Source organism: Glarea lozoyensis (assembly GCF_000409485.1).
Source record: "Glarea lozoyensis ATCC 20868 chromosome Unknown GLAREA7, whole genome shotgun sequence".
Classification (NCBI taxonomy): Eukaryota; Fungi; Ascomycota; class Leotiomycetes; order Helotiales; family Helotiaceae; genus Glarea; species Glarea lozoyensis.
The window spans coordinates 480,008-488,502 of NW_007361002.1; positions in this window are offsets into that span (position 1 = coordinate 480,008).

Sequence of the window (8,495 nt, forward strand, 5' to 3'; positions counted from 1 at the left end):
GCTGTCGCTTGACCTCGAGCGTGTGGCAATGAGTCTTTGGTTGAGAATGAGTCTCGATGACTCAATTCGCTTAGCTATTAAGGAAGTTACTCTCAACCACGATATAACGCAACACAACAGAGCTCTATCAAAACCACAAAGTCGCCCCTCGCTTACAGCGAAATGACTGTTACGAAGGTCCAATCTTTCGGCCTAGAATCTGAGTCATCCTTTCCCCATCTTCTCCGCAATTCTGTTACGCGACGAGATTACCGAGATATATCCCGACTGGAAGGGCAGGAGATTATTCAGCTTTTATACTTTCTGTTTCTATACGAAACAGAATATTGAATGGGAATAAATTATATTCGGATGAAATAATAAATAATCAATTAATATTATTCTTTCCTGGTGACTTGGCTTGTGCTCGGTGGGGTTAGTTGGACGGGCGTTCAAGGATGGCACGGATAACTGCTGGCAGCACTGTGACGATGTGCTTGACTTTCCACCGCTCATGAGCTCATCCCGATTAAAATATTTCAAATATCAGTAACCTCATTTTCCTACATCGTTTTCGATGCAAAGCGCAGTCTTATTCGGACAAGGTCCCAATATATCAGTTACCCGTGGTATGCGCGGTAACCGCTTGACGGTACCAACGAGGCAATCTTGAGGAAGCTAAGGGATACCAATGCAAGAAGCCTCGTAATCGTACTCACGCATGACTGGAAAGATGCTTTGCTAATTCCTTTTTTGTTTCTTCCTGCAACGAATTACAACTTCGTACCACCGGGAGTTATCTCAATTCTTCCCCGTGTGTCCGCGGGAAGCCACATCATGCAAGCCTACAGTGGACAGACAGCTCGCGATTTCTGTGCAGAGAAGAAAGTGGAGTGGCACTTTTTGTGATAGACTCGGGAACAGTTAGTGGCTGGAAGATATTTCCAAGTACCGCGTTCTCGGTTTTGTGACATCTTGGTCCCTTGTCAAAGTTGGATCTTTCTCCCACATCAAACTTGTTGGGTCGATGTTGTCCATTCGACTCGGTCAGACATAACCCTTAGATCGGAAACGATTGTATCTCGTAGTGATAGTCACGGTCCTCAATGAGCTTGAGTCGAAAGGACGGGTGATGTTTTTTCGTCTTCGTCGGCCCGTGTTACCACTCCCTGGGTGTAACGTCGATTTGATTTTACTTCGTATCAAAGTTGCCATTCATTATTTTTTTGATCTTAGCGCGGCTCCCCAAATTTCCTTGTATTTTGTTTGCGTATCTATTTGGATACTACTTGTGCTTCTAAACAAGAAAATAGTCCAAGCTGTGTTTCCCGCCCACATCTTGCTGCCGTCATGGGTAAGATATGACGGGAACATTCCGATATACTGGACGGCAGTACGGAGATACCTCCATTCTACCCACAGGCGGTGGCTGGGCCTAGATGGATGTCAGAATGCGTAAAAGAATTGGTTACCATGCAACCTACTCAAATCCGACATGACGGATCATGCATGTTCAGCTGGCAATGACTCTTTGACCCAACTTGATATCAATCTTAGGTGTGAATTTCCTCGAAAACGAGAAGAATTTCCTGTCGCAAGATGTGAAAACTGACATATTCTTTGCTGAAGTCCCCGGCAAAAACGGGAATTTGGAACTGCTGGAGTACTGGTTACTGCAGGTACCAGTGACACAATCTCGTCATTACGCTTGCTGCACAGCGGAGTGACTTGTGGAAGGACTCTCAGGAGTGATCTCATGCTCAATTTGTTCAACTCTACTTACCTTTTAGGTGTTTGACTTGAGGCATATCGCAATACTGATGAAGATCTTGCTATAGTTTCGGCATCGTACGTAGATGTCTTCTCCTGGCTTTGTATTTCCAGTCTATCAAGCTTTTCCGGCATTACTCGAACTCGTTCGCAATCAACTCCCGTTTGTATTTCTACTGTTTGCAACCCACACCCCCACATTCCAAAATCCAGACCCCGCCACAAAACTTGAGGAATTCACGAATGTGATAGCTCCCAAAAAACAGAGACACACGACCCCATGTCTCACCTCCTCCATCCAAGAACCGGGGACTTCGCTTCCCCGTCCCGCTTCATACCACGACCCTGAAGATCTGGATCTCTTGACTGATTCTGTGGTACAAACGAGCCGAAACTTGTTTGCCGAACCGAGTTCGGGCCATCCCTGGGGCCGACGCTGATGCCGATTTCAGCTGGAAGATTCAAGGGATGGCAAAGAGGGATGGGTATTGGAAGAAGAAAAAGAAATAATGAGGGGGTGTGTCTGTGGAGTGAGACCTGGGGAGAAATTAATTGGATTTCATTTATTTATTTATTTACTAAACTCTTTGAAGAGGAAGTAGTTGTCAGACATGGATTCGAGATCGATCACATTTGAGACCTGGGGAAGGAAAACTTGGCGTTTTTGCAAGAGGAAATATATAAGGATCATACTAAGTTATATCTTACTTGCTCACCGGAGATGCAGGCAGCAAATTTTGTTGAAAGCGTACGATTGCTGATGTTTTTCAGTTGATCAATCGTCCCATGCTGCAAACATCGCAACACCAAATTACCAAATATGAAATGCGATTTCAGCCACACTTGCGGAGATATCGACACCTCGAAATCTATGTCTAAGACAATCTAATACGTCTCCGCATCCGGAACCCAAGATATAGATGTAGCAAACAGGGGAAATGTCGAACGGAGATGTCTCCATGGGACTTGCCGATTGATAGAGTCTGGTCCACAATGACAAAGAGGATGGGAAAGCCGATTTGCGTGTAAACTCTTGTATCGATAGATGTTTGTGGCTCAAAGAAGATGTCTTTGAAGATCGAAAGTCACTTTTCGCAAGCACGTGCATCGACAACAAACGCCTCTTCTTGAATACTCATGTGACACCCAAACAAGAAGACAAAAATATTCAACTAATAAAATAAAATAATAAAAATATTGAATATTTAAATTCCAACTCTTTCGAGTCGCAATCCACAAACCACGTGCTTGAAGCGACGATACCACATACACCAAACCCAAGTCCCGTGCATCGCCAGTAATTAAATTCTACGTACATCTCGGTACTTCATGACTTACTGTAAAACTCATCGGCAATTTCTAATAAGTATGTAATACATCGTGACCTACACTTTGCCGAGCCTGATGTTCAAAATCGCCAAAATATGCGCCGCCACCCCCAAAGGGGCACATACGTCAAACACCAACAAGCAGAATTGGTCAGTAGGATCGTGAGATAGACTGAATGACCTCGCCACTGGTTAAAGTGACCTGAAGACGTGGCGATCTGTAATTGTGCGAGAGGTAAGTCATGAGAACTTGGTAAGGCATTTTTGGTTGCTGTATTTTGTTGTTGATGCGAATGTTGTAGTTCTAGTTGAATACCTTTCTTAAGGCGACAATACAAAATTGAGTTCGAATAATTATAAGGAATTGACCAAGTCAGGAACACGTAGCATTTCCACTTATTCCATCCTCAAAGATAAGAAGCACCATCGATAGGGCCTCTAAAACCACCCTTAATCCCAAAGGCTGTAAACTTATCGGTCCCTTTCTCCAAGGCAAAATCTGGGGTTGACCAGACCAGATGACCACAATCCTTCCAACAGCATCAACCAACCACGAAAATCCAAACAATAAATAATAATATTATTTTATTATTTCTCACACACACAATGGATAGCCGAGTATACGTAGCAAAGTAAGCGCCCCTCAGGAACATCTGAGTAGAGCGTCTCAGGAACAACCGCATGGTCTCCGCCACGAATCCTCCGCAGAACACACCCCACGTTTCCAACACCAACCTTACGATTGCGCAAAAACTGCCCTACACACCTCCGCAGATAGGAATGTTGGATGCGTCTTATTTGCAATCCTGATTCTATACATATCTCGAGATACCACCCCACTGAAACCCCGCGATCCATTCGGCCCTCCGAGGCTCCAACATCAACAACGCAACCAACATACCCCGCGCCGTAGGTAGAGTTACATTTAGTACATAATGGTTCGTTCTTAAAACTAACTCTTATTCCTCGCGACGAGGGATGGATACACGAGCCGCTTAACCATATATTCCCGGTTGGGGTGCGCGTGTGATCTGATGACTGACGCTTTGAGCAGAATATCTGTCACGCCTTGGGAAAATAATAATCCAAGGCCCTTGGAATTTTTCTTACTGGACAATGGTTTTTTTTTAAATGTACTGGGGGATGAAGATGGTTCTATTGAATGTACAAGGGAATATCATCATGGTGTTACCGGACATTGTATTGTGTGAGTAGCAGATCTGGGAGCGGATGGTTCCCCGGCTGTGTTCGGCGATACAAAGGGATGAGGGTGTAGAGGCAAAGGGGTCTTTTGGGAAGAATGAACAATGCAAACTTCGGAATGTTACTCTGTGGGTAGTATTGATTGAATAGAAAAAGAATTCAATGAAAAATGATTAAATAAATAATAAATGATATTTCATGTGTAGTCAAAGATGAATATATTGATGCGAATACCACTGTTCCGGTCAAGCGCCCACTGCAGACGCGCACATGCAAGTGGCAGTCACCGTTGTCCAATCAGATAAGTTATCGCTTCCAGCACATTACTCCTATAACTCTGAGCGCCTAATGTAGAAAAATTTATGATTGAGTGCATCTCTCAGTGTTTAGTGTTCATAAGTATACCTTCCCACGCAAACTTACACACCTGAGTGACTACAAATGCCTAAGCGAGAGGTGTTTCGGGGGCTGTTGGACCTGGTGATAAGAGCCAAGCAGAACATCTGAATTGATACCTAGTGTATACTATATTGTTATGAACATAAACATATCCAATAAAAGTGCATTTTTCAAATTTTTATATGGCAAAAATCCAGGTCTGTCATCTACTATGAGGGTCTGATTGCTCACGTTTCTCTCATGATTCGTCCATGTCCCTGGGTGGCTTCGACATGCAATAATCAAATTAGTCCTTACACAGAAGCATAGTTTCGGATTTGAGAACGGTGGCCTTGACATGAAGATTCTCAAATGATAACCTTGACGTTGTAAATAATGAAACAGTACTTTGATTGTGCGGCCTAGCTTTAAAAATAGGTCAGCTTATATGTGCAGGCCGTAATTCAAAAAAGGCCAAGTTTCTAAACAAGGGAAATACTATATAAGATTCATTGGAACAGCTGGTCACATCTTAACGTCTTCAGCTAATCATTCATTGCAACTGACAACCTTTTCGATGCCTCGACTGCGAGGGCTTTCTATATGGAAAGGTTAGCTCCACACTTCTATACTACCTACATCAAACCGACAGCTATGTTTGATACAACAATTGATCCTTTTCATGCAGATTTTTTGCCTTCATCTACCCCGATACACGTCGTGTCAGTAAACGAATACGCAGTCCCCCCTTTTGTTTAAGCGACCAGAATTCAATTTAAGCGAGAGTGTCGACAAACCGTGACATATATCGATATCAATTGTATTGAACACAAATACCCCTTATTCCCACAGGTACTTCGCATAAGCCTTAACATCACCCCTTTCAAGCGATCACTGCCCATCCATTAAGCGAGAAGTCAATCAACCCGAGAGCCAAGAGTATCCGCATTAAAAGCTCTACTGTACGAATGACTTCCTCCATATCACAATTAAAGTTTACGGAATTCTCACCACGTCACTAGATCAGATGGAGAAAGTTCCAAGACTGCAGCGTCGATTCGGAAAGGGGAATATCCTTGACGTTTAGCTTCAATCTTCTCTCAGAATAATAAAGAAATAATTGAATAATCATTGTACATTATTCTTGAAAGGTTAAAATAACATTGCGTTCTGAAACGGCAGACATGACAACGAACCCCGGGATGATTTCCGTGATCTAGTAACTCCGTCGCAATACACTGGACGCTGCAAGATGATCCTTCAAAGAATCGAAGGAGCGTCTTCCTCCAACGAAAAATTCACACTTCATTGACGCCGAAGGAAATGGTACTCAGATGATCTCGGGCAACAATGACAACTCCATGATTCCAAAACTGTCTACAGGAGATTCCATTCCATGACGTCCTCCTAGTATAGATTATGATACACCCAGAAAATCACCGAGACATATCCGGGGAGATCAACAAAGTGCAAGTGATATTGCGGGGAACCTCAACGTGTTCCACCCCCGCAATTCTGAATCCGGGGAAAACAGTGTCGAGAGAGTTTGGTGGCGAGATGGCTTAACCGTACAAATAATCTGGTGTATAACTAGTATGACGTCGTCCTCAAACACACCTCCTTTTTCTGCAAGGCTGTGACTAGAGAGGTTTTGTAGATTTTGGGATTACTGTTTAACTTTCTATTATAGTTTAGCGCTATAGTTTCATGTAATTTATACTTTCTCTCTTTCGGAGCTCCGATAGAACTTTATAATCCCAAAATCGCGTTTAGGACTATATAGTCCTATAGGATTTATTTAGGATTAAATCTAATCGTCCTAATTAGAAAGTTATTCGGGTCGAAACAGTCACTTACGCGCTAAATTATAAACCGAGTCTTAAAAGCTATAAAACCTCACATTTTGAAAATAATAACAATTATATGACTCGTAGTCATACAATTATAATCCCATAAGTTGCAAAACCTCTCTACTACCTCCGACGATTGAAAAAAATAAGCAAAATAATATAAAAATCGTGTAAGCGACAGACGCCGTAGCGTACCGAATATTCTTCAACGACTCAGTCGTCATAGACAAACGCCCCCGGGAGTCCCACATAGGCAAACCGAAGCTCTTTGAAGCCGAAAAGGTTGTTCTTCGGCTGTTTGGAAGGATGCCACCGACGTAAGTCACTAAATGGATCAGTAACCGGTTTTCTGTCCGGCCGTCACGCGCCGTTGATGTCGGTTATTTCTAGAGGCGCTCTTGAATACCAGTGGTGTCGATGACTCGTAAACCGTACACGCTGTAGTTGTAATAATCCTCATGTATTCCGAGAAGTTCTCGTGTGCTGGGATGCAAGAGGGGAGGTTTAATGGGGACGGGATTTGAGATCGGGAATGCTTTTTGCAGTGGGATTTTTGCGATGGGGATTGTGCTGTGCTTTGCACGGCCACGGGACTAGAATTTTCTAGGTTGAAACTCTTGAAGTCTGCCTGTCGGTCACTTGATTCGCGAATAGCATCAATGCAATTCAGCATGTACTGTACATGAGAAAGGCCGGCCGAAACGTGTCAGTACCCGCGTATCTTTTACCAAAGCGTACAGCTCTCGAAACACGACTTCACCCGGTCGAAAGAGCCTCTTCATACGAAGATCATGTGTGCTCAACATAAGTATGAATCACGAGACTTGAAAAGATTGACCGCCTGCTCAACAGAATATTCAGGGTCCTGCCTGATCTTCAGGTACACATTCGAGATCAGGCTAAACTAAACACACCCGTACAGCCCGACACACCGCACCGCCAGAAGAAGGTGGGATGCCAGATTAAGCAATTCATTTCGAGATATGCAGCCCACGCGACCCAGCCCTATGAATTACCCTTCAGCTGGACTACGAATATAGTTCTTCTAGAACCAGTCCGGGTGATCAGAAGACTGGAGTATATTGGGAGGTTTTGGTGAACCCCGAGAGTTGAAAAGGGCCGGATGGGAATGATAATACGAATGTGCTTTGCGTGTTCAGATGGGGGAGGTTGGTGAGATGTGTCATTGAGTCGATTTGAAGCATGTGAAGGAACCATATTTTCACCAATTTTTTATTGTGTTTTTCATCCACTTTTCCATCTCTTCTCCACCGTAAGCAGTTCGGCCTTATGGATATCAGGACCGTCTCCATCGAAGACTGGCGAGATCGATGTGGATTATGTATGTGGATAAGAAAATGCATTTGGAAGAATTCGCCTCAAACACCGAGTCCCCAATAAAATAAAAAATCAATCAATTAAATAATGATTTATTATTATTATTCCTTCCAGACAGTGGGGTTGCAACAACCAAAGATCCTACGCGCGCACACGCCTCGCGCACCAATCACCCTCCCCCAAAGACCTGCGCTCACCGTCTTTATGCAAAGCACAACACAAGTTATGCAATTCTTCTCGCTCAAATGATTCATAGCCACAGACTCCTCCATCAGACAAACGAAACACAATCCATCCCACGAGACATACCATACCATCTGATCCCTCAACTCAGGCGGTCTATCCCACGCGAGCGAACACCCTCAATGTCGTGCAGCCAAACAGCATCTCACCTCAGCTCTGGCGGCGCAGTGGGTTGTGATTGGTTGGTATACTAAGCACACCCACACGTTGCTGAAGATGTGCGGTTGTTATTTGAGATTGCCCCGATTGGTGTGGCTGCCGGGATGGGACGGACCGTAGGCGTTGGCTTATATTGAGGTGTTTGATACCAGAGGCGTGGTTACGCTTCAGGAGGTAAGTTGCGAGGTGGGTGTGGTGATTTGGGTAAGTATGGTGGTGGAGGTATTGATAGACTTTGGTCGTTTTT